This window comes from Globicephala melas, chromosome 4 (genome assembly GCF_963455315.2).
Source record: "Globicephala melas chromosome 4, mGloMel1.2, whole genome shotgun sequence".
NCBI classification, from domain to species: domain Eukaryota; kingdom Metazoa; phylum Chordata; class Mammalia; order Artiodactyla; family Delphinidae; genus Globicephala; species Globicephala melas.
Genome location: NC_083317.1, coordinates 28,439,104 through 28,464,700, shown reverse-complemented (window position 1 = coordinate 28,464,700; position 25,597 = coordinate 28,439,104). Strand labels below are relative to the sequence as shown.

The window sequence follows — 25,597 nt, the reverse complement described above, 5'->3', positions numbered from 1 at the left end:
ATCAGTTCAAATAATCACACTTAAAATATCATATCCACCTTCCTGAAGTATGTGCCCTGGATCTACTCTGGTCACAACGTACAGGGAGACATCTTCTTTAAGAAAGCAACAACCAAATTCTGAGAAAACGTATGTTAATATCATAATGTTAAAGTAAAGTTTCTCTACATGATGTGAGATGTGATTTTGTGTATAAAGGAATAACTGCAAGATGCGCTTCTATGTATGATACACACAAAAAAGTATCAACTATAAAATTAACTTCTCTGATTATTCTGCTCTAATCCTATAGAGGTGATATGCATTAAGTCGTAAGCTTAGAAAGCCAATTTACTTGGACTCTTTCCAACTAATGTCTGGTACTTAGCACTCACAGCTAACAAAGGAGGAACAAAATGGGGAAACAAGTCCCACAGAGGAGAGGGAGGCCAATATGGCTTTGTTTATGGACATGGTTTCATTGTGCCTCAAAAAAGTCACGTTATGTTCACAAACAACTTTCTTAAAGTCCATTTTAAACTAAAACTGCTTTTCTTCCCCCTTAGGAAAAACACGTGTGTCTTTTTACACCAGTTCTTTGAAAGTTGAGAAACCTGAACGATATGTGCTATATTTTCTAAAGACTCAGGGCAAAGTGATTTACTATAATTCCAAATCACAAATGTAAAAGTGAGGCAGAGAAGGTGAGGTGATAAAGAAGCATTTTATTCAACCCTCCCCAACACATTATAAATAAATCACAGTTGCCAGCAGAAAAAGTTTCTGATTCCTACTTCCTAAACCAAACCATTTGATAAAATTTCCAGGAGATAAATGTTGTGGGGAGAAAACTTCTCCATTAAAAGTTTATCCAAGAATTTGATTTATAAATTATGTTTCACCCTGTTAAAAAACGGCCATTTATAAATTTTCTTAAGTTTAGAACGCAACCTTCTAAAAGTCAGACTAAGGAATTCAAAGTAATGGCATATAGACAGGAATGAAGGAGTTAATGCCTTTAGAATTCAGCTTTCATCATACACGGGTGACTATCTCTTTAAATAATTTAAATCCTCTCCATCAACTACAAAGCTGTTTTGAAGCCATTTAGCTTTGTTCTTTACATGTGTTCTAATTAAGAAATGACCTTGTCATCACACATACCAGAAATCCAGGATTATTTCCTACAGCAAAAATTCACAGAGCCCCCAGAAAAAGAAAAAGAGGGGGAGAAAAAAAAGACTTCTTCCTCAGTTCCTCACTAAAGGAAGTTGTTGGCTGGCTGAACGCTGAAGCAGTTTCACCGCATAATTTTTTGTTGTTGTTGAATGTCACAGGGCGGGTTAGTGTGACCTTGAGCTGCATCAGCAGCACAGCAAGGGTCGAGATGCCTGCAGGCGCCCTTGTACTGGATTTGCAAGACAAAAACCTTCAAACTGGCTGAAGGACATCTTAAATCTCTTCAAAGGTTTTCCGAACTAATCTGGGCTGCTCTTAGCAGGATCTGTGCCAGTGTGAGAAGCAAAATTAAAAACAAGGTCTTTGACAGGATGTTGTCTCCTCTTAACCCTTTCCCAAGCAAAACAGAACAAATCACAAGCATTCTGGAGACACAGTTTACCTAGAAGCATTCTTTCATAACAAATTATGTAAGCAAGCAATCACAAAGGATGAGGCAGCTATTAGTCCTTAAAACTAAACCCTCCCATTGAATTCGGGTGGAATTTTTTTCTGGCTCATATTTTTGTGTAGTGAATGGAAGACTTAAAAGAGTCTATCTGTTATCTTTTAGATTTGCAGCAAGTGATAGGTTAACATTAAGAGAGTATATTTCCATCAACATTAATGTCTTGCATTTTTTTTAAAAGAACAAGCTTTTAGCTGGTTAAGTCATAAACGTCATGCATGTTGCATACAGCTTACTAAAATTAAAACAGGGAAAAAAATTACGTGATATGTTTACTAAATTCCTTATTCCTAGCATGATGAATACACTGGTAAGAGGGGGAAAAATCAGAATAGTGAAAGTGAACATACGTAAAACAAGATAAGGCAATCTCAGTCTTATTATAAGCAATCAGCAGAACACTTTTTTATTGTAATGTTACAGTATTTCCAATGCAGGCCAAAAGAGAGGGTATTAATACCAGCAGAGGGTGTGAGTCTTCCCTGCAATACCCTTAAAGTTTAATTTAGTAGCTACAGCTCTCAAGAAATAATCTAGGGGAACAAACAGCTATAATATTTAAAATGCAATAACTTAAAATTAGTGTATCTCCACCTTATGATGTTAGTTTCTCATCATCAGATACAAGACACGTCATAATTAGTTGTAAAGAGTATTTAGTGTAAGGTGTACCATGTATTAAGGTCCAATAGGTTGCAAATTATACCCATTTAAAAAAATAGACTGAGTTCAAGATTATGCTGAGTGGCAACCAAACTCACTTGAGTTCAGGTATGCCTTCCCAAATGGCATACAAATGGGGTAGGAAGGAACACCCAGTAGGTATATGAGAGTGAACAGTACATGTGAATTTTTCTTTAGTCACTGTGCAAAAGAAGACAGAGTTTATGTGCTAAATGCAACGGCTCAAGTTTGCAAAAAGTACTCTAGGAACAGAGTGGGCTGTAACTAAGTTTTCAGCTTATCTGTGTCTGTGCCCTAGGTGGTGGTCAATGATGGTTAAAAAAAATGAGTAGGCATAAGAGAATGGCAGTCACTCTAGGTTACAAAAACAGCACCTAAAGGCAGGGTATTGCTGAGTGTGATACAGGACGCGGTGGTCCAATGTGACTAGAGATTAGGCTGAAAACGCAATCAGGACCAAGGACTTTGAATCAAGGTCATGCCAAGGAGCTGGCCTTTATCTAGTGAGCAGTAGGTTTACGGGCAATGGTATGACTAAATGCATGTTAAAAGACAAAAACAAAAACAGAAGCTGTAGAGTTGTTGATGGCTTGGAGGGGAAAAGTAATTGAAGCAAATTAGTGCAAAGAAGAAAACACAGTCAAAATAAGGCAGGGGAAGGAGAGTTGAAGAAACAAGACAACTCTGAAAAACAATGAAGCTTGGTTTAAATATTTAGTAAGCAATTTATATCACAGAAATAGTGTTATAAAATAGGGTATTTTTAATACCACATTCATTAAATCAAAAAAGGAAGAAAAAAATTATGGTGACTCAAGCCCAGGTTTGTAAAACACTGTGGTAACATGACATAACGAATTTTCAAGAAAACTAAGAACTCTTGAGGAGGTATTCAACAAAGAGTCAGAATCAGAATTCTGTTGGAGATTTGAATTTTGTATATTTCAAATGGCAATCTTCATTAAGTATCGGGTAAGGATTCTGCTGATAAGGCAGCGACATGTACTTTTTCAGAACAGTGTGATGGCATAGCTCCCTTGGCTATAAAAGGGAGAGACCTGGCTTAAACCATAAGGTCGTTGTTGGAGCTCAGAGTTTCATCAACACTAATGAAAATAAAATTAACTAAGCAAACATTTACTGACTGCCTACTATGTTTAGGACACAGAATTAAAAAATAAAAAGTTCCCAACATTCTATCAGCTTTGTGCTTCTAGTTTATCACTCATAATGATAAATCCCCAAATTACAGCTCACACCATGACACCACACAATAAAAAGATAATGCGTAAACAGAATATTGAACTGTCAGTGAATTAACAAGAGTCTGAATGAGCAGCCATCTTGGTGTTCCCATGCAGCTGACAGGTACACACAATGCATTCCCAAAACTCTCCGGGGAAGAACCAGTAAGTACCCTTTTAATTTGAAGAGAGTCATCAAATAGTGTAAGAGACTAACTGTCCTGCTAAGACCTCAGAAAGAACTTAACGGAGTATCAGCCAAGGTAAGAAGGTAGGGAGTAAAAAAGAACAGGAGTCACTAGGGCCAAGTAACTGTCTACCAGAAAGCAGACAGCACTTTCAGAAAAGGAGAGCCAGCATCAGGGATCAGGCTGAGGCAAATGGAGGGGAAGGTCAAACAAAGGAGACCAGAAGAAAAGATTTCCAAGGGAAGACTTCTCACTCCCCTGAAAAAGATACAAACTTTACTTTGTGAAATAATTAAGAAAATGACCAAATCTCCAAACCCTCTGGAGTACAGAGAATCATCACAGAAGAAGTATTTGGAGGTTCACAAGTCATAAAAAGGATTAGCACTTAAAAGCCAAGGTACTCACAATTTTCACTGCAGCACTATTTACAACAGCCAGGACGTGGAAGTAACCTAAATGCCCATCGACAGATGAATGGATAAAGAAGATGTGGTACATATATACAATGGAATATTACTCAGCCATAAAAAGAAACAAAACTGAGTTATCTGCAGTGAGGTGGACGGACCTAGAGTCTGTCATACAGAGTGAAGCAAGTCAGAAAGAGAAAAACAAATACTGTACGCTAACACATATATATGGAATCTTAAAAAAAAAAAAAAAAAGGTTCTCATGAACCTAGGGGCAGGACAGGAATAAAGACACAGATGTAGAGAATGGACTTGAGGACACGGGGAGGGGGAAGGGTAAGCTGGGATGAAGTGAGAGAGTGGCATGGACATATATACACTACCAAATGTGAAACAGATAGCTAGTGGGAAGCAGCCGCATGGCACAGGGAGATCAGCTTGGTGCTTTGTGACCACCTAGAGGGTTGGGATAGGGAGGGTGGGAGGGAGATGCAAGAGGGAGGGGATACGGGGATATACGTATGCATATAGCTGATTCACTTTGTTATACAGCAGAAACTAACACACCACTGTAAAGCAATTATACTCCAATAAAGATGTTAAAAGATAAATTAATTAAAAAACAAAAAAGCCAGGGTACTGACAGGGCATAACTAGGAATGATCTTACTGAGTATCCACAAATAAAATTACTTCTCCTTGAGTAAGCATCTCCTTCTTACAGCTGCCAAGCCAACACTGGTAATAGGTTCCAGCACATTCTATGTCTAGACATTAATAGAAGAGTGGGTAACATGATAGACCATGCAGACATATAAAAAAAAAAAAGGCAATTTATTAATACTAACCCACAAACACAAAAGCTAGGTTAAAACATTATTGAAATAAAAATACAGAATATTCTGTTGGCAATTAAAGTGAATTCCTGTAAAGCAGCAGTTCTCAAAGTGTGGTCCAGGGACTCCAAGGGTACCCATGATCCATTCAGGAGGAACGTGAGGTCAACACTATTTTCATAACACTAAACTGTTATCTGCTTTCCTGTCTCTTTCTCTCATAACTCTACAGTGGAGTTTGTCTGGGGCTACAGGATGTATGGCACTGTGTTGATGGCTACTGGAGTGCATCCTTGTGTACTTCTGTGTTTTAAAATTTTTCTCAGTTTAAATTTTTAATATGGTAAATATCGGCTGATATGACCCTCATAAACAAAAACTCTCTGGGGTTCTCAATATTTTAAGAGTATGAAAGGGTCCTGAGACAAGAAGTTTGAGAACTGCTGCTGAGCCGCAACAGTAAAGAAGTGCTTCTTGAGAAGTACAATCTTGGTTCTACTCTTCAAATGAAATCTCTACTTCCTGATTCTCAAGAACTTACATTATAACTATGACAGATAAACATTGTTCTCTGTGCAGAAATGCTTCCAAAACTCTGGTGGGAAAAGAAAAGCATGACCTTTTAAAAAGCCTACAGGGGATATGAAATATCTCCCATCTTTCCATGGTCAGTGCTATTCTGAATTTACACGAAGTAACGACTCCACAGATATTTATAAAGAAGCTGCTGTGTGTTGAGAGCTAAGGAGAGAAGGATAATTAAGCGATAAACTAGCCTTTTGTGGACCCAATCTTGTCAGGAAAAAATATAATCAGTGACATAATGAGATAGTACTATAAGAGAAGGTATGAACAAAGCGGAAAAAAGCACGGAAGGGCAAATTCTTGGGAAGAAGATGGGGTGAGAAGGCAGGCAACACTTTTTTTAGTGAAGGCACTCCACAGAGGTGGCATGTGAACTGGCTCTAACAAAGGTGAGGCTTTGCCAATTTGAAAAGAAGTGAAAAACATCCTTTAGGCAGTGGGAGGAGCATCAGTCCCAGCAGGGAAGCACAGCAGTACACAGTATGTTCTAGAAACTTTAGGTAATCCACTTAAAGAACACAAACTACAAGTAATTAGAAACTTTTATACAATTTGACAAAGTAATTTGATGTCTTTTGAATTTAATGATGAAAGATTTGGATGTATAATTTGTATGTTTGTTTCTTAATTTCCCATCTGCCAGAGATAGAAGCTTCTTAAAAACACAATAAAAGTGATTTACTAAAATAATGAAGCAAAAACAACAAAACAAAAACTCGCCCATCACCACAAATATTTCGAGAAGCTTAGTGGACAGGCTGCAAGATGGCAGGAATGAGGGAGTAGCAATAGCGGGAGATAAAAGCTTCAAGCTAGAAGCTTGCATAGATTGTACTATCAACAATCTCTCTATTAAGTAAATGCAAAAGAGAAAATAAATAGGGTTTGAAAATTACTAGTAGTCTCTAATCTAGAATGGGGAGAGTCTAATTATCTGAATAAAGTGCATAATAAGCTCTACTGTTAGAATCACACCAATTTCAGATGTGCAAACCACAGGCCATGTGGTTGAAGGGCAAATGTACCAGAGAATCAAGGAAAATTATCAGGTTCAACACGGTTAATTTAAGTAAAAAAAGACTACGGTCTGTGTAAGAAGAGAAAGTGAATTGACACTTTAATCAACACATTTTAAAATTATTTTAATTACCTCATTTGAAACCTTTCATGGGAGAGGGAAAAAAACCTTAGTTGACCCAGAGGCTTGGTATAGTGGGAATCTTCCTCCCAGAATAATGTTAGTTATGTCAATTAAGGTATTAAGTAAAAGACTTAGGGAAAATCAATTCTTCAAAGACATCAAATTCAGAAAAATGTTAATTATATGAATGTTTCCCATTGTAATGGTAAATTAGGATTGATTAAAGAAGGTCTGTTATTTTTCTATGGTCATTATGCTACTGGGATCGTTGAATTATTTTGATCAAAGGAGTAACACAGCAAATTGGAGTTTGGGGAAGATCTAGCGCCTGTGAGAGACTGGAGCAAGGACATCAGTATGGAGGCTTAGCAGCATAAGAGCTCCAGATGAGAAAAGAACTCTGAACCAAGATGCTGGTCATGGGAAAGGAAACTAAAGAGTGGGTGGAAGCTATGTCGGAAACTAACGATGCTTCATTTGAGCTGAACACCCAAAGTTTCTTGCCCAGGTTGTCCACGAATCCAGGGAAACATCAGTGAGATAGCCAAGTTAGTTTACGGCAATTAACCCCAACCGCAGTGACTCACCCAGATTCTGGATTGATCTTGCTTTCACCAGTACCATGTCCTCATTGAAAACTTTGTATAGAAGTTTAAACACCTTTTTTAAAGTATTATTTCTTAAATTAAAAACCTTACTTTGAGGAGTGTTATATAAAGTTTGGGGAAGACTTTCCATGTTGACAATTAGCCTCACAATCCAACCAATTGGATTGCTAACCCAATCTGTTAGAACTCACCAGCCCACATTTTCATCTCTTCATATAGATACTATATAGGACATAAAAGTTTTAACACTTAAGACATCTGTTGAAATAGTCATCAACAACTTAACTGAACTAGGGAAAATTGTACAAAAAAGCACTCTTCTCAGTGAGAAATCATGAGCTATAACAAAAAAAAACTCCACTTAGAAAATGAGTATATTCAAGTGTTTTAAACTAAACTGATTTATGGTCAATTACCTAATTCTACCCAAGATATTAACTTTTGTATTATCAATATTTATCAAAATTAGCTAATAAACGTTACGCACTGAGGTGAACAGAGCACAGAAAGCACATGGAGTCCTCTAAAGTACAATAAAGGGTGATTTTATTTTGTGACTTAGATGGGGTGACTATTTCTTTCAAAAGGGGGAGCTATCAAGTGAGTAAGGGAAATCTTGGTCTAAGATACTAAGAAGCTTTATAAACACTTCATGTTTCATATGGTTTGCAATATTCAATTAATCAAATCCTTTTCCTTTTTTCCTAATCATCCTCTTTGGCCTCTCATTCAGGACATCACTATACCTAAAAATATAACACGACTGGTTTCAAAGTGGAGCTGTATGACAAACAAACTATAGTAAAACCTTATGAAATATATTAGTCCAGAGTCTTCAACTGTACTCTGTCGTATACTAGCTATACGACAGAGTACTGGACTCTGTATCTGAAGGACAGTATCTCTGTCCAAAAGGACTAGATACTCCTTTTGGAGACTGACAGTCCACTGGCTAATGTCAGTTCTAGTGAACAGGTATTATATACTATGATGCAACATCTCCCAAACTTATTTGACCACGGGTTCCTCATTCAAAAGGAAAAACTGTTTAACAAAACACACTTTCGAAAAAACACACTTAACATATTCACTTTTAAAATCTTGAAATGTTTTAAAATATATATAAATGATATAGATAATCACTAATAATTCAACTTTAATTGCTTTCAAAGTTGTTCATTGTGTATTCTAAATAATCCATCTTCTATCTGGAAGAAAGATCTAGATTTGATCATTTTTCAAGGACAATTTATTGGCTATGTATATTTACCATCTGGCTACCTACAATTTATTTACCAACTGTTAAAAGTGGTTGGTGCTTACCACAAAACAAGGGTGATGAAAATTAAGAACAACAAACAAGATATAATTATATCTTGCTGGTCACAAGAATATGCATAATTATAATTTTCATTTTAACAGAATTAAAAGTTGACAATTGGGGTTCAATATCAACTATGTTTCAACAAATATAAAAGCAGATTTCAGACTATCAGACATTACCACATAATTATACCTGAATGAAAGAACTTTTAATATTTATAAATAAAAGTTAGGTAGATTTAAAATCTCAATTTAGAGGAAAAAATAATAAGTGATAATGTGAAAAATGACTAGCAACCAATAATTACTAATAGTTTTATAGCATTTTTATTTAATAAGTATAATGTTTTACAGATTTCCTTGCTGAAATTACAAGAAAGAATAAGCAGAGTAATTAAAATAAGACAGAAGTTGAATGATTAAAATAAAAACTTCATCACTAGATTTTCTGAACATAATCACAACAGTGAAGGAAAAGGAGTTAGTATTATCACTGTGCCAACCATATTATGCTTACAGGTAGAGGACAAATCTGGTTCAAAGTTGCCATCCCCCTTTTGAAACATCATGGCCCATTAAAACACCATGAATTTAGGATAGTCTATCTGCTATCTCTCTTCCAAACAACTAATTATGAGCACAATAATCAATCACTGTGGCTTTTCCCAGTTTACTTGTAGTTCTTCTGCCCATGCGTGAGCAGCATAAGGTCCAAGAGCTTAAGGCATGACCGATTCATTTAGGTTGTAGCTATACCAGAAAACAAGCAAGTTAATCCAAGTAGAATTAGCCACTCACTCATCTCTTTCTGTTGCATTGCCCACCTACTTATGATAATTTAATCAGATTTTTAAATCATTTCTCAGAAATGCTGATACAGTATCATTTGCCCTGTAAGAGGTAACCATTTTATATAATTCAAAAACTAATCACTGACTTATACTATAATAAGCCCACAATAACCAAATATCCTTCTATTTTTCCTCCAAACAATAATTAACTTTTTTATCTGAAATCAGATTGCTATTTTCGGTTTTCTATTAACTATCCATTTTCCCTTGTTTTTGGTAAAAACAAATTAAGCATCATCAACATAAATGCTATTCTTTCAAACATCTTAATCCCTATCTCCAGAAGTAATCTACACCTGTGAATTCTCAAGAATATTGCTTGTGTTTTTCTCATGGCATTTAACGTCTTTCTGCTGTTTGATTTTATTTACCTATCTATATTTATTCTTTCCCTGTAAGTTCCTTAGCTATGAGAGTGTATCCTATTCACTTAAAAAAACAAACAAACAAAAAACACTGCCTAATGAAGTAATTTGCACAGATAAAGCACAAAATACAAATCTGGTGATTATAAGCTAATTCGTAACTAAGAAAGGACTGTCTGAAATATATTAAAGTCACGATGATTAAGCCTTATGAACTCAGGAAAAATATTCTCACCATCCGTCTCCAAGGATTGAGTCTCTGCTTTCTGAGAAAGGAAACTGAGAAGGCTGTTGAAAAGTAGCTCTGATGCCATTTGGAGTCTTCAGATTCCCCACTCCTCCTTCAATCTAGTGTGTATCTTAAGAAGAGGAAAAAGATAGCTTGGCATCAATTCCAAACCAGATTCTGGAATATCTTTTGTGAAGTTCTGTAAACTTTTCTCAGTATCTTTTCTTGTTCAAGTACAATACAGAAAGAGTCATTTGACAGAAAAATATGGACTGTTTATGAAATATAAATTGATCACTAAAGGAAAGCAAAAGGTTTTTGGTTTCTAGATAATACATTTACTTGATAAAAGTAGATGCTTCAAGAAAACAAACTGTGAAAAAGGTTTATAGTTGCTAGGATGCACTTATTAACCTTTGTTAATTTCAAATTTCTATCAAACGAATTCAGTTAAGTTACATGTAAAAATTCTAAATCCTCCCAAGGATGTATTTCCAAATTTTTTTTAAAAAGGAAGAAAAAAAATAGCTAGTTTCTTTCATATTAAGCTTTGTCTGTTTCAAAATACTACCTATGTAACCTTCTCAGCACAAAATTCGGTAATAAATATCAAATGTTTTATGTCCATAGGAAGACTTGTACACCAATGTCCAAAGCAGTTTTATTTTTAATAGCCAAAAACTGGAAACAACTCAAATGCCCATCAACAGGTGAATGAATTATGGTATATCCGTACAATGGAATATTTACTATTCAGCAACAAAAAAGGATATATTATTGATATAAACAACAATATGGATGAATTTCAAAACAATTATGCTGAGTGCAAGAACCCAGACAAAAAGGAATACATAGTGTGTGACTCCATTTGCATAAAAATGTAATAAATGCAAATTAATCTACAGGGAGAGTAAACAGATCAGTGGTTGCCTGGGGATAGCAGGGTGGAAAGGTACAAGAAGAAGGGATTACAAAAGAGTATTATCTTAATTGTGGTGCTGATTTCATGGGCATACGTACACACATGTCAAAAGTTATCAAACTGTATGCCTTAAATATATGCAGTTTATTATATGTCAATTACATCTCAATGAAGCAAAAAGAAATCATATTTCTTAAAATGTTGTATACCCCTTGATGTAGCAATTCCAAGTGTAGGATTTATCCTAACTGGAAAAAAAATAGAGGATATGTACAAATATCTAGCTATAAGCATATCATTATGTACTACATAGCCATTAAAATGTTATATAAGGTAATTAAGTTTCATGGAATAATATACTATATTATATATTAAGTGATAAAAATGGGAAACAACATTATGTTTAGCATAACTGAATTTTTGTTTTAAAATTATACAAAAATAGATATAGTAGTTATTTTTGCAGAACTGATTTTTTCTTTTCCTTTTTCCTGATTTATATTTTCTAGTTTCTTTACAATAAGTGCATATTACTTTTGTAATAAATAAAACAAATTAAAGGATGAAAATAGCAACAGCCTACCACTGTCCACTCCCTAGTATATGTATAAAACAAACACCCCTAGGATGTAGTGCACATTACAGATTTCTGGGTTATCATGTCACCCTCACCAGCGACCTAACAAACAATAGCGAGAAAAGGGCAGGTCTGACAGGATGAACTGGAGTCACAATTAGTAAGCTATATGCTTTACCAGTTACAATGCACTTCATGGACAAGACCTCACTGAATCTCCATAACTCAGTGAAACAAGCAGAGAAGGCACTACCCCATTTTATGAAGGAGAAACAAACAGTGTGCAGGGCTGGTTAAGTGTCATGCCCCAAATTATAGATCCTGGACTCAAACTGAACCTTGACTATAAATCCTGATAGGAATTCTGAGAGAGCAGGGAAAAATCACTTCTGATAATCTATAACTACAAGGCAGTACTTTACCCGTGAACTTAAAAATAACCATATTTACAATCAATTTAGTATTTCTATTAGAATGCGCCAGGGGCCTTGGAAATGTCCTAAATTCCCAGTCCCCAGAATCTATACCCAAGACAACCCCATCTTGCCCCTTGTCAACATTATAATTGTTCAATTTTTAGTCACATTTCTTTCCTTCTTGAAAAAAACATGTATTACCTTTTGTTTTCAAGCTGGAAAAGAAAGTAACCATAACTATATTTATGGATGATGGGAGGAGTAACCTACAAGTTGATGTCAAAAGGTCTAACTTAATTTACTTTAAAATACCACCTTTTGGGGCTTCCCTCGTGGCGCAGTGGTTGAGAATCTGCCTGCCAATGCAGGGGACACGGGTTCGAGCCATGGTCTGGGAAGATCCCACATGCCGCGGAGCAACTAGGCCTGTGAGCCGCAACTACTGAGGCTGCGCATCTGGAGCCTGTGCTCCGCAACAAGAGAGGCCACGATAGGGAGAGGCCCGCGCACCGCCATGAAGAGTGGCCCCCACTTGCCACAACTAGAGAAATCCCTCGCACAGAAACGAAGACCCAACACAGCCAAATTAATTAATTAATTAAAAAACAAAAAGTTGCAAAATGTAATTTAAAAAAATAAATAAATAATAAAATAAAATACCACCTTTTTGGCTGTATCTTTTTTGGCACATGAGCAGACAAGAAATAGTCTCTAAACAGGCATATTCACCAAAGGAAACGACCAATTCCTGACAAGAGTAAAAGTAAATACCTCCAGAGGAGCTGGTTGGTATCTGCTGACAAAGCCTTGAAGCATAAGGAACCCTTCCTGCTACCACTCTTACCAGCACTCCCGCGACAGTGAGAAACTTAAACAAAAGGTAATGACAGCTCTCATATACTGGGCAGTTACTATTAACAGACACTGCACTAAACCCTTTATATACAACCCTATGAGATGATGATTATAATCCTCATTTTATAGATGAGGAAACTGAGTTTAAGTTACCCCAAATCACAAAACTAGTAAGAACTTAAAGTGGAATTCAAACTCTGGTATATTTTACTTGAAAACAAGACAGGGCCTTGGCAGTTCTCTGGAGCTGACTTTTTTCTAGTACTACTGACTTTTTTCTAGTACTACTGACTTTTTTCTAGTACTACTCACTTACCATAGTCTCAATTTGGGTAGTGCAAAACACCTGGCAATAGTACATAAAGTTCACGAGTCTACATTTTTCCATGCAGAGAGGAAAAAATATTCAGTGCCCACAGTTTATGTCTGATACTTTGCCACATTCTAGAATTGTTTTAATGGTTGGTCTCTATTAAAGCATTATTATAACCCTTTTGAGCTAAACATATGACCACAGGAAGGATAAATTAGAAGAATACTTAAATAAAAATTAGCAAAAGATAATATAAAATAAACCACTATCATAGATTATTAGTAAATGGAAAAATTAGCCTTAAATCCAAATCAATGAAATATGCCAGATGTGTTGTAAATCATGTAGGAAGGAAGCATGTCTATGAATAATAAAACATTCAAATAACTTTCTTATAATTATACTGTGGAATATTATGTAATCATTAAAAGATATGTTTCCAAAGAATATTTAATGACATGATACGATGATCAGAATATGACTGCCAAGAAAGCAAGATACTAAACTATGTATTTGATATTAGAACAAATTATAGGGGCAAGGCACTGTGCTAGGTATTGGAATTACAAAGTGAACAGGACAAGTGCAAACCCTAGTGCTGAACTACTTACTCTCCACTTTATTCTCTGTGTGACTTTAAGGCCTCCAGGTTTTTTAGATACCAGCTTTTCCTCATCTCCTCACAGTAGCTTTTCCTCACCATTTTATACAAAGTAGCTGCTGCTTCTCTCTCTCTCTCTCTCTCTTTTGTTTAAACTCGTTATTTTGTTTTCTGTTTCCTTCCTTTCTTTTTTGTCTGTGTCTACTGAGCTAATCATGCAGTTTTGTCCTACATTCTTTTGATAAGGTATATTACATTAGTTGATTGTTTCAAAGTGAAATAATCTTTCCTTTCTGGGACACATGCCTAAAACTGATACCATACTTACTGGTGAAAGACTGAATGCTTTCCCCCTCTAACACTGGGGAAAGGCAAGGATGACCGGCTCTAGCCACTACTATTCAACACTGTACCAGAGATTCTACTCAGTGCAATCAGGCAAGAAACATAAAGACATACAGATTGGAAAAGAAAAAGATAAAAAACTCTTTATTTGCAGGCAACATGATCCTGTACGTAGATTATCCTAAGGAAGCAAATAAAACAAAACAAACAAACAAAAAAGCTATTAAAATTAAGAAAGTTTTGAAAGATTGTAGAATACAAGATCCATGTATAAAAAGTAATTGCATTTTTATATACTAGCAAAAAACAATCCAAAAATGAAATTTTAAAAGTTCCCCTCACTCACAATAGTAGCAAAAAATAAAAGACTTATGAATAAATTTAATTTAAAAATGCAAAAGCCATACACTTAAAATCCAAAACACTGTTAAAAGACATTAAAGGTCTAAATAAACAAAGATCCATTCCACGTTCATGGACTGGAAGACTCAGTATTGTTAAGATGGCAATTCTCCCCAAATTGATCTATCAAAATCCCATCATGCTGTTTTTTGTAGAAATTGATCCTAAAATATATATGATAGTCTAAAGAACCTAAAATATCCAAACAATATTGAAAAGGCAGATTAAAGTTGCAGGACTTCACCTAATTTCAAAACTTACATAAAGCTCTAATAACCAACACAGTGTGATACTGGCATAGAGATAGACATTTGGATAATGAAACAGAAGAGATAGCCCAGAATAAATTCTCACATTCATGGTCATTTGATTTTCAACAAATGTGCTATGGCAATTCAATGGGGAAAAAAGTCTTTTTAATAAATGGTGCAGGAACAGCTGGATATTCACATGTAAAAATAAACTGATAAATAAGTATAAACATTTACCTCACAACATACAAAAACAGTAACCCAAAATAGACCATAGCTCAAACTGTAAGAACTAAAACTACAAAACTTCTAGAACAAAGCATAAGGGAAAAAAAAAAAAAAATCTCGTGACCTTAGGTCAGGGAAAGATTTCTTAAATATGACAAGAAAAGCTCAATCAATTAAAAAAATGGACTTCATCAAATTCTCTAAAAGACACAATTTAGATAAAAGACAAGTCCCATAATGGGAGAAAATATTTGCAAATATTTTCTCTATATATTCTTTATCATGTATACATGGTAAAGAAATGGTATCCAGCATATTAAAAGCCTTAGCCCTCAAGAATAAGATGATAAATCAATTTTTAAAAACAGGCTAAAGATTTGAAGACTTCACCAAAGATACATGAATGTTTAGTAAATACACAGAAAGATGCTCATCATCACGACCTATCAGAGAAATGCAAATAAACCTACGAGATTTCATTATACACCCACTAGAATAGATACATATTTTTTTTAAAAGACTGAATAATTCAAAGGTTAGGGAAGATAGGGAGAAACTGAAACCTTCACACATTGCTGATGAGACATAAAATAAAATAGCATAGCCTCTTTGGAAAACAGTTTGGCAGCTCCTTAAAAAGTTAAACATAGAGTTACTATACAACCCAGAATTCTTACTCCTAGGTATAAACAGAAGGGAAAACTTATGTCCACACAAAAACCTATATATGCATGCTTACAACAACATTATTCATAACAGCCAGAAATTAGATGCAACCTATGTGTCTATCAACCAATGAATAACAAAATGTGATAACATTCAATACAACGGAATATTATTCAGCCATAAAAAGGAATGAACTACTGATATATGCTACAATATAGATGAATCTTGCAAATTATTACGCTTAGTGAAAGAAGCCAGTTACAAAAATCATATATGATTCCATCTATGTGAAATGTCCAGAATAGGCGAATTCAGAGACAGAAAGTAGATCATTAATCACCTAGGGCTGAAGATGAAGGAGGATAGGAGTGACTGCCAATGGGTATGGGGTGCCTCTTAGGTTCATGAAAACGTTCAAAAATTCAATGGTGGTGTTGGCTGCACACCCGTGTGGCTATAAAGAACACTTTAAATGCGTAAATTTTATGGTATGTAAATTATCTCAATAAAGCTGTAAAAAAAACACGATGATTAGCTAGAAATTATTAAAATATCAAAAGTAATTTCAGAGTAGAAACCTGGACTTCTAATCTGACTTATTTGCTTTTGAGCATGTCTGACATTTCATCTGAACAGGTTTTAGTATTCAATTAATTGTAACTAAATATAAATCACATAAGAAAATCAACTGTGTTTTTACACACCAGTGACAAACAGAAAATAACATTTAAAAAACATCCAACAAGAAAATGTGTCTAAAGAACAAAAGTAACTTGTAAATATTGCAAATTCTATATGGAGAAAATACTGGAAGACATTATTAAATGCAACCTAAATAAATGGGATGACATACCATGTTCCTGATAGAAAGACTCAATACTATAACGTGGTAATTCTCCTCAAACTGAACCAATACATTGAATGCAATGCCAATCGAAATCCAAAGGTTTTATAAGATGATTCTAAAATTTACAACGGGACAGCAAAAGCCCGTAAGAGACAAGCCATCCAACAAGAAAAAGCATACTGTACAGAATGTGCTCTACCTATATGGAGACTTATTTTAAAGCTTTACCCCATTAAGTTAGTGGGCTCCTGGAAAAGAGACAAACTGACCACTGGAGAAGAAACAGACCTTCACACATAAGGAAAATGATATTTAATAAAAGTTGCATTGCAGATCACTGAAGTAAGGAGGAATCATTCAATAGTGGTGAAACAACTGGTTATCCATTCGGGGGGAGAAAAAGAAATTGGATCTCTACTATATACTATATAAAAAATAAATTCCAGAGGAATTCAAGTTTTAAGGAGAGAAATCAAGTCTCTAACATTTTTAAAACAAAATATAAGAGATACCTTTATGAACTCAGAGTAGCAAAGGTTTTCTCAGGACATAGAAAGGGTTAACTATAAAGCATATGATTAATAACTTCAACTGCATCGTACTTAAAAACCTCCACTCATCAACAAATACAACAAAGAAAAAGATAAACTACAATACCACAAAGCATGTTGCCAAAAAAGATTTTGGTATCCAGAATGTATGTGTGTGCATGTGTGTGTGCGTGCGTGCGTGTGTGTGTGTGTGTGTGTGTGGTATAACATTTTAATTAAAAATGCAAAGGAGCATCCCTAATAAGGGGAGTCAGAGCCCAAGCAGGATGAGGCAAGTGTCCGTGGTGGAGGGAGGGGACAATGTGGCGTGGGAGTCCACACCCAAGCTCTGGAAGGGTGGTTTAGGGTGAGCAGAACCCTGCATGGCAGTGGTCCAACGATGGGTGTCAACGCCTGATCAGGGTGCCCATAAAGAGATGCACGATGCACCGTGCTGTGCAATGTAGGAATCCAAGTGGGGTGAGGAGGGCTTCCACATAAGTGGCTTTGAAGCTCAAATAGAATTGTGGGGTGGTGGAGGGAGACTGATCAAATAAGTAAGTAAATTTAGGATAACAATAGGCAAGTTCCCCACTGTTAGAGAGGAGGTACAGAAAAGGGAAAAAATGTGGTTTAACTCTATAATATGGGAATGAAATTGGAGGTAGCAGTATGGTTGAGGAATGACATGTCAAAAGGACACAGAAGCCAACTTGAAGGGGATCCCACCGGCTAACTCAGGGTAAGATGAGCATCAAAATAAATAACAACAGTAATGCATTATAGCTCATTGAATAAAACACAGAATCATGTGCTCACAGTGATACAAATAAATTAATTAATTAAATGAGAGTTTGACCAGGACGGGGATATTTACAGTTCCAAAGCACCTTCACACAAAATAATTACTAATTACAGAGGAAAAATGAGTAATTTAACAGTAGAGAAACCTGGCCAACATCCTCTGAATCAAGTAATCCAAGTGAACTTCAACAGTAATAGGTCAAAATGAAACCAGGTGCCACCTTACAAGATGAGAAGACAGTGTAACATCTGTGATATTCCTGCCAAATATGCGTAACCTACATCTACTCATAAGGTAACAGCAGACAAACCTAAAGGAAGAGACATTCTATGAAATAACTGGCCTACATAGTCTTCAAAAGTGCCAAGGTCTTGAAAGTCAAACAAAGGCTGAAGAATGGTTTCAGATTGGAAAAAAAGACTAAAGAGATGTGACAAGTAAAATGCAAGGCGTGATTCTAAATTGGAACCTTTTACTATAAAGGACATTGTTGGGACGACTTCTGAAAAGTGAATGAGACCTGAGGATTAGATGGTAGCAATGCATCAGTGTTAATTTCTTGATTTTAATGGTTTTTATTGTGGTTTTTAGGATAATGTTCTTGTTTGTAGGAAATATACACTCATTTATTTAGGGGCGATGGAGCATCAAATCAAATCTTCAGGGAAAAAAAAATGTATCTTTACTGTACTTGCAACTTCTCTGTTAAGTGTGTTATTTTAAAATTTTAAATTTAAAAAAATAACTGCATTTAATGTACGATCTTAAGTACATAATGGACAAAAGACATGAACAAGCATTTTGTGTAAGAAAAATACCAATGTTAAGTATCACATGAAAAGATGTTCAACCTCATCAGCAATCACAGAAAAACAAATTAAGACCACAATAAGATGCTATTTTGCAGCCTCTAAATAAGCAGAAGTTAAGAAGCCTGACAATTCTGAGTTTTAGCAATGATCTGGCTCAACAGGGGGTTCTGATACATTGCTAGTGGAAGGTAAAATGGTCCAAAGACTTCAGAAAACAATTTGGCATTATTTCATACAGTTGAACATTCTCTATGCTTCTACTCTTAGGTATTTCTCCTCAAGTCTTGCACATGTACACCAGTACACATACAAATGATTGCTGATACACAGACACATCTGTATCAATGTATAGATACAGCAAAATAGATATATCAAAAATGAATAAAACGAGCAAACAAAAACCCAACAACAATAACCCAGATGTCCACCAACAGGACAGAAAATAAATTCATACAATGGAATATTACTCAGCAGTGAAATAAATGAACTACAATTACATTCAACAATATAAATAAATGTCCAAGAAACACAATGAATGGGAAAAAAAAGTCTCAGAAGACTACACACAGTATGCTACCAATTTTACAAAACTTAAAAAAAAGTAAAATTAAACAGCATATTATTTAAGAAACCATGTGATAATAAAAAGAAAGTAAATGATTAACACAAAACTGAAGAGTAGCTGGGGGTCAGGGAGGGCAGTAAGGGTAAAGGTATAGGCAAGGAGAGGCACAATGCTGACAGATGCAACTGTTATTAGTAAAGTCCTGATCCCATGCTGGTTGGTGGGTTCTCGGGAGATCACTTTGATATTGTGCTTCATAATTTAAATATATTCCTTGTTTATATCATTCATGTTTACATAATAAAAAAGTAAGCTGCTATAAGAGTTTTACTTCGACAAGAATCTTGTTTAGGTAAGCATCTTAATCATTTGCACACATGAACAAATGCTAACTGCTAGGCAATAGATTTTGCAAACTCTCCTTTTTTTAAAAAACAAAAGCAAAGGAGAATATAAAGAAATACACTCTAAAGAACTTGAAAGCAAATTTGTAGATTAAAAACCTATAGCTTGGTCGATCAAAGAATGAGTCTAATTCATATCTACCATCAATTTGGTCGCAAATGAAACTAACATAAGTGCTTGCTTCATTACTGTAAATTTGCAGAACTCTCTCATGAGAGATGGTCATTTTGCAAAAATTACTTAACATGAGAAATAGGTAAACTGAAGTAATCCAGTACACTTCATGTTCTGAACAAACAGATTTCCCCTCTAAATATACACATTTCCCCTCACGGGTCATATAGGCCAAAGGTCGTATATTCAGCATGATTGGCCAAAAGTGTGATGAGAAAAGCCTAATCCATTTTAAAGAGCGGTATTTCTTTGCTCAATAAATAATTTCGTGTATTTATTACACAGTACTTTTATCTGACAAAACAATTATAATTTGTTTCCTCAACAACCTCACATTATGGACAGGGCACATTTGATCAAGCGATGCCTACTACTTCATGTCCCGTAATTTTTTTTTAAGTTTTTAAATAAATTAGAAATGATAATGTTCTAAATCAAACTTTCTACCTAAATATTTCTTGAGCACCTATAATATGAAAGGTACTTTACAAGGTGCTTCTCAGCATTTTATGTGATGCACGCAGATTGAAAACTGTAGCTAGGTGCGGCATCCTTATTAAATGTAAATAAGTGCAATAATCCAAGATGTCAATAAAGACATCGTGGACTAATTCCTCTTCAAAAGAAAAGCCATTCTTATGGATAAACTCGCCTAAGGTATACTGTACTGATCTCTCTCCTGACTTGGATCACTACTGAATAATATGCCTGTGCATTAGCTATAGGCTGCACAATACTGAGGAAGTTGGGGTGTGGGAGGATAATCTGGACAGTTAACAGCAGAACGTCTTTAGAAGGATCACTTATTGCATCATGTTCAGAGTAAACAGACATACTCTATATCCGTATCATTGGTCCTTGTGGTGTATTTCTTTTTTTAATGTGTATTTTTAACATGATTTGGGGCTTCAAAACTGAGGTACTGACTCAAGGAATAAATATATTTAATAGGCAATTTTTGAAACTAAAATATAGTAGGCACTAAATAAATGCTCAGTGTATAGATGTTTCTTTGAATACTCTATTTTAAAATTAGTTCCAGTGTTTCCCTGTATTTGTTCAATGGAACGTAAAATAGTCCTGCCCCCGCATAACACTTTTATTTCCCCCTTTTGTATTCTCTCCTTATTGCTGTTGTTTGAATATATATACATTTTTGAAGCCTTTTCCTGTTATTAATGGCCAAAGTCATCCTTTTAAAAAATATATATTGATCTGTCTTCAAGAAATATATATATAAGTAATTGTTTATTGGACATCTCAAATTTAATATGTCAATAACTGAGTTCTTGTTCTTCCTAATCTCAGATAATATCAACTCCATTCTTCTAATTGTTCAGGCCTCAAACCCTGGCTGCCATCCTAGAGGCCTCTCCTCTTCTCACACCTCACATCCAATTCCTCAGCACATTCTGTGGGCTTTCCATTAGAAATATTCAGAATCCAACTATTTCTTACTGCTCCCATCCTAGTCACCACCATTTCTCCTCGATTATTACAAAAGCTTCCTAGCTGGTTTCCTTGCTTCTGTTTTTAACGCCCCTTTGGTCCATTTAACACAACGGCCAAAGTGATTATGTAAGAATGTTACACTGGATCACTCCTCTGCTCAAAACTGTCTAGCGGCTTCCCCCTCTGACCTCACTTCCTGTGATCCTTCCTTATTCACCCCACTCCAGCCACAGGGCGTTTAACTAGAACACTCTTCTCCCCAGAGAGCTGCATCATCAGCTCCCACGCCAACTCAACCTTTACTCAAGGCATCTTCTGGGTGAGACTTCCCTGGACATAATCTGAAATTGCACACACACCCCACCCCAGACCTTCCATGTTCCCTTCTCTAATTTTAAGTTAGCACTTGTTAATAAGAGGTCATGAAATTGAATTGCTTTATATTTTTGTCTATCTCACCAATAAAATGTAAGTTCCAAGGGGGCAGCAGTTTTTTCCCCTTCTGTTCACTGCTCTATCCTCAGAGCCTCCCCCTTTCTTACTGGCTGGCAGAACACCTTAGAAGGTGAATATTGATTGATTAGGTCAAGCTGCTTAAGGCAAGTAATGTTTACTCTGCCAAAAAGGCGTTTAGGCACAGGCCTATGATACAATTATGGCCAATGAAGTTTACTAGAAAATGTTTCTCCCCACTTTAAAAAAAAAGTGGCATGGAAAAATAGCTATCTTGCAACCATGAAGAGTGACATTGTCAAAACACTCAAGATGGCAGAGAAGAAATATGGAAAATACCTCGTGGGTCCTTGATAACGTTATTATGACAATTAATTAACGACCAGTAATCTAAACTTCCTGTTGAGTGAGACATAATATACTCCTTACTGTTTAAGCTATTTTAGTAAGGTCTTCTATTACTTATATCTTAATCAACACAGAAACATTTTTCAAATATTCAGTTTCCCGAAATGTGTTAGGTCGAGCTACAGTGAAGATGGATGTGGGATGTTTTCCCCCTTTTCTATGCTGCATGCCTAGAGAACATGTCATATGACAATAAACAAGATCTTTCAATGTGAATCATATTTCCTCATAGGAATGACTGTATAAACAGTGCGTTTGTTCTTAACTAAGAATTGAAAGAAAACATATAACCAAAGCAAAGGCATTCCGAATACAGAGCTTTAAAATACTTCAAATAATAAAATTATATTCTAAACCACTATATGCCTAGCCAGATTCTGCAAAACTATTAGTGCTCACCCAAAGAAAGGAAGAAACGGAAGGAGAGAGAGAAAATTAGGTGGTAAGAAGGAGGTGAGGAGTTCCCAAGGCCAAATAAAATCAGATGATGAATTAAATAAAATAATTATGCTTCCTTTGTGTGTGAACACACACTGGAAGGCAGCTGTGGGACACCTTCATTCATTTGAGATGCACCCCTTCATCCCTGATTGGAAAAGAAGGTGGGTTGACAGTCAGTTACAGTTTGAGTCAAAGGGCTTAGAGTCATCAGGTTTTGCTTTTTAACTCAAAGCCAACCCATCAGTCGTTAACAAAGCCCAAACTACAGCTATTCAAAACTAATAACTCTTCATGTTCTCAGTATAACAACCTACCAAACCTTTTATGCCTCCTCATAAAAGTCTTATCAACTGAAAATTCCTATAAGGTAAAATCCCTATACCATTGAATAACTTACTCTAGACATACTGGGCCCAAAATAGAGGTTATAAAAAATTAACTTTATATAGAATACACTTAACTCTATCCTAAATATTATACCTATAATATATGGTAATTATATAATTAGCAATCTTTTATTAGCTGTCATTTTGAAAAATTATTGGATGAATTACAGCTCTAAATAAAATTATTGAAAGCTGTTGAGAAAAGCTGAGATTTCCTTTAAAATCTTCTCACCACATTTTACAACAGTAAACAAAAGCAATACAAATTATTGTGTTGGTGAAACTTCAAAAAGTAGTCATGAATCAACTTAACTGAGGGCTTTAATGCAGAAAGTACATCTGATCAGCCTAGGGTTGACTATTACTGACCTCTGGTACAATCTTTGCCTCTTCCTGCTCTACCTCGTGTTTTCTTTGGGTCACTCCACATACAAGAAATGAAACAGGAAGGAAAGCAGATGCACGAATAAAGACTAGATTAAAAGCACAAAGCCATGGAGTGACCACAAAAATGGATGCCGTCGTAGGCCATTCAGGGTGCTATAATAAAATACCATAGGCTGGTATTCTATTATAAAACAACAGAAATTTATTCCAGTTTTGGAGGCTGGGAAGTCCAAGAGCAAGGTGAGGGCGGATTGCCTGGGGAGAGCCTGTTTCCTGGTTCACAGACAGCCATCTTCTCACTATACCTCACACGGTAGAAGGGGAAAGGGATTTCTCTTGAGCCTTTTTATAAGCATTAATCCCGTTCATGAGGCCTCTTCCTTCATGACCTAATCACCTCCCAAAGGCCCCGCCTCCTAAAACCATCACCTTGGGTGAGTGGGTGGGAGCGCTGTTAGTATTCCAACATATGAATTTTGCGGGAGACACACATTCAGACCGTAGCAGATGCAGTGTAAACATCTATTTTTACAAAACATAAACTAGGTGCCATTTTTACTACAAGAGATTCAGAGCATTGTAGTATTTTATTTTAATGTAAGTCAACTAAACGTTATATAAATAAAAACATTTACTCCCAAAAAACGTTATACAAATAAAAACATTTACTCCCAAAATTCCAACATTAACCATTCAATCAAAAAAATTAGGAACTATATTTCCCACAAGTACTCAAGGCCGTGTCCAAAAGTTATCTATCTGTGGACTAAAAAGAACAACTAAAAATTACTACAGACCATGTGCCAGGAACTACATTGTGCTTTCTACGGTTTAATTCCTTTAATTTTCAAAACAACCCTATAAAATTATCCCCATTTTACAGATGGGAATGCTGAGCCTTAGGAGGCAAGACTACTAGCCCAAAGCCAACAGTCACTAAGTACGTGGCAGAGGTAGGATTCACACTTGTTCAAAACCATCACACACCACAGTGTCTCAATCCTTGTCAAATTCAATCCACTTACCTGTAAATACTGCTTTGACTTGAATATGGTTTTCTGAAGACTTTTTAAAAGCCACAAATATACTTCTATATTTTAATGACTCTCAACATGGAATGCAAGTTTTTAAAACAACTATTTGGAGGGTTAATTCCCAGCTATTATGATTAACTTTTATTAACTAGATGGCAAATAATACCAGTTATTGACAACAGTGTTAAGTCATGTATTATCTCCTTTAATTGTTACCTATAAAATAGATATTATGTAACTTTACGGATGAAGAAACTAAGGTTCAGAACAGTGGAGTGGGTTGCCCAAAGTCATACAGCAGGTCAGGAGTACACCATGATTCCGATTCAGGTCAGTGTGCCTCTACAATGCATTCCACAGACCACTGACCAATAAAGGCTCCACCATGGCAAACCAGTTGCCTTGGTCAACTTGTCTCCTGATCATTTCACGAAAAACTAATAGTCTATTTTTAGATCACAGTCAAATTTTCTGCACCTAGAGCTATGCTGAAGACACAAATATATATACTAGCCCTTACTGCCCCCACTAGCCTCTTTAAATAAAAATACATTTCTAGGGTAGACTAGTTTCTGGCAATTTCTATTAACAAATTCACCAAAAACGGTTGACCCTTGTTTGGAACTACATGGGTCCACCTACATGTGGATTTTTTTCAATAAATATATTGGACATTTTTTTGAGATCTGTGACAATCTGAAACAGTTTCAGACAAACCACCTAGACTAGAAATATCAAAAACTTAAGAAAAAGGTATGTCATGAATGTATAAAATGTATGTAGATACTAGTCTATCCTTACAGAGGCATAAGGTGAGTGATATCTAACATAAAATTAATAATGTGTTAATTTTCTGTTTTATAACTTTGCCTTCAAAGAATTACATTACTGTACAGTATGCTCCCCGAACATGAGTGTAATACGGTATGCCATAAAAATTTTATAAGGATTCATTCATTAGTGTATAGGCTGGGCTGCCGTGAAACAACTGTATTGATTACACTAGGCTACCATAAAGTGACCACACTGTTCTTCTACATTATCAACGTATGAATTGTTATGTCTGCAAATAAATATGAAATTTTCACATGATCTTTTCATGTTTGATGTCTAATGTTAATAAAGCATACAACATCTACAACGTTTTACATCATATAAGACAATATTGACGTAGGTACTGACAGACAATT

General features: G+C 35.5%; 1 protein-coding gene across 11 annotated transcripts in view; it reads right to left on the bottom strand.

Moving 5' to 3' along the window:
- NRIP1 (nuclear receptor interacting protein 1) overlaps window positions 1-25,597 on the bottom strand; it is a 190,684-nt gene that overhangs the window by 135,289 nt on the left and 29,798 nt on the right. For 8 of the 11 annotated variants that reach the window (XR_009563680.1, XR_009563682.1, XR_009563681.2 and 5 more), the window contains exon 3: window positions 10,139-10,262. The exons of 2 other annotated variants lie outside the window; for them this stretch is intronic. The gene's annotated coding sequence lies outside the window, so the exon portion shown is untranslated. Of the gene's footprint in view, window positions 1-9,086; window positions 9,438-10,138; window positions 10,263-25,597 lie in introns of those variants that run through there. One more of the 11 variants, XR_009563679.2, reaches the window with a different exon arrangement.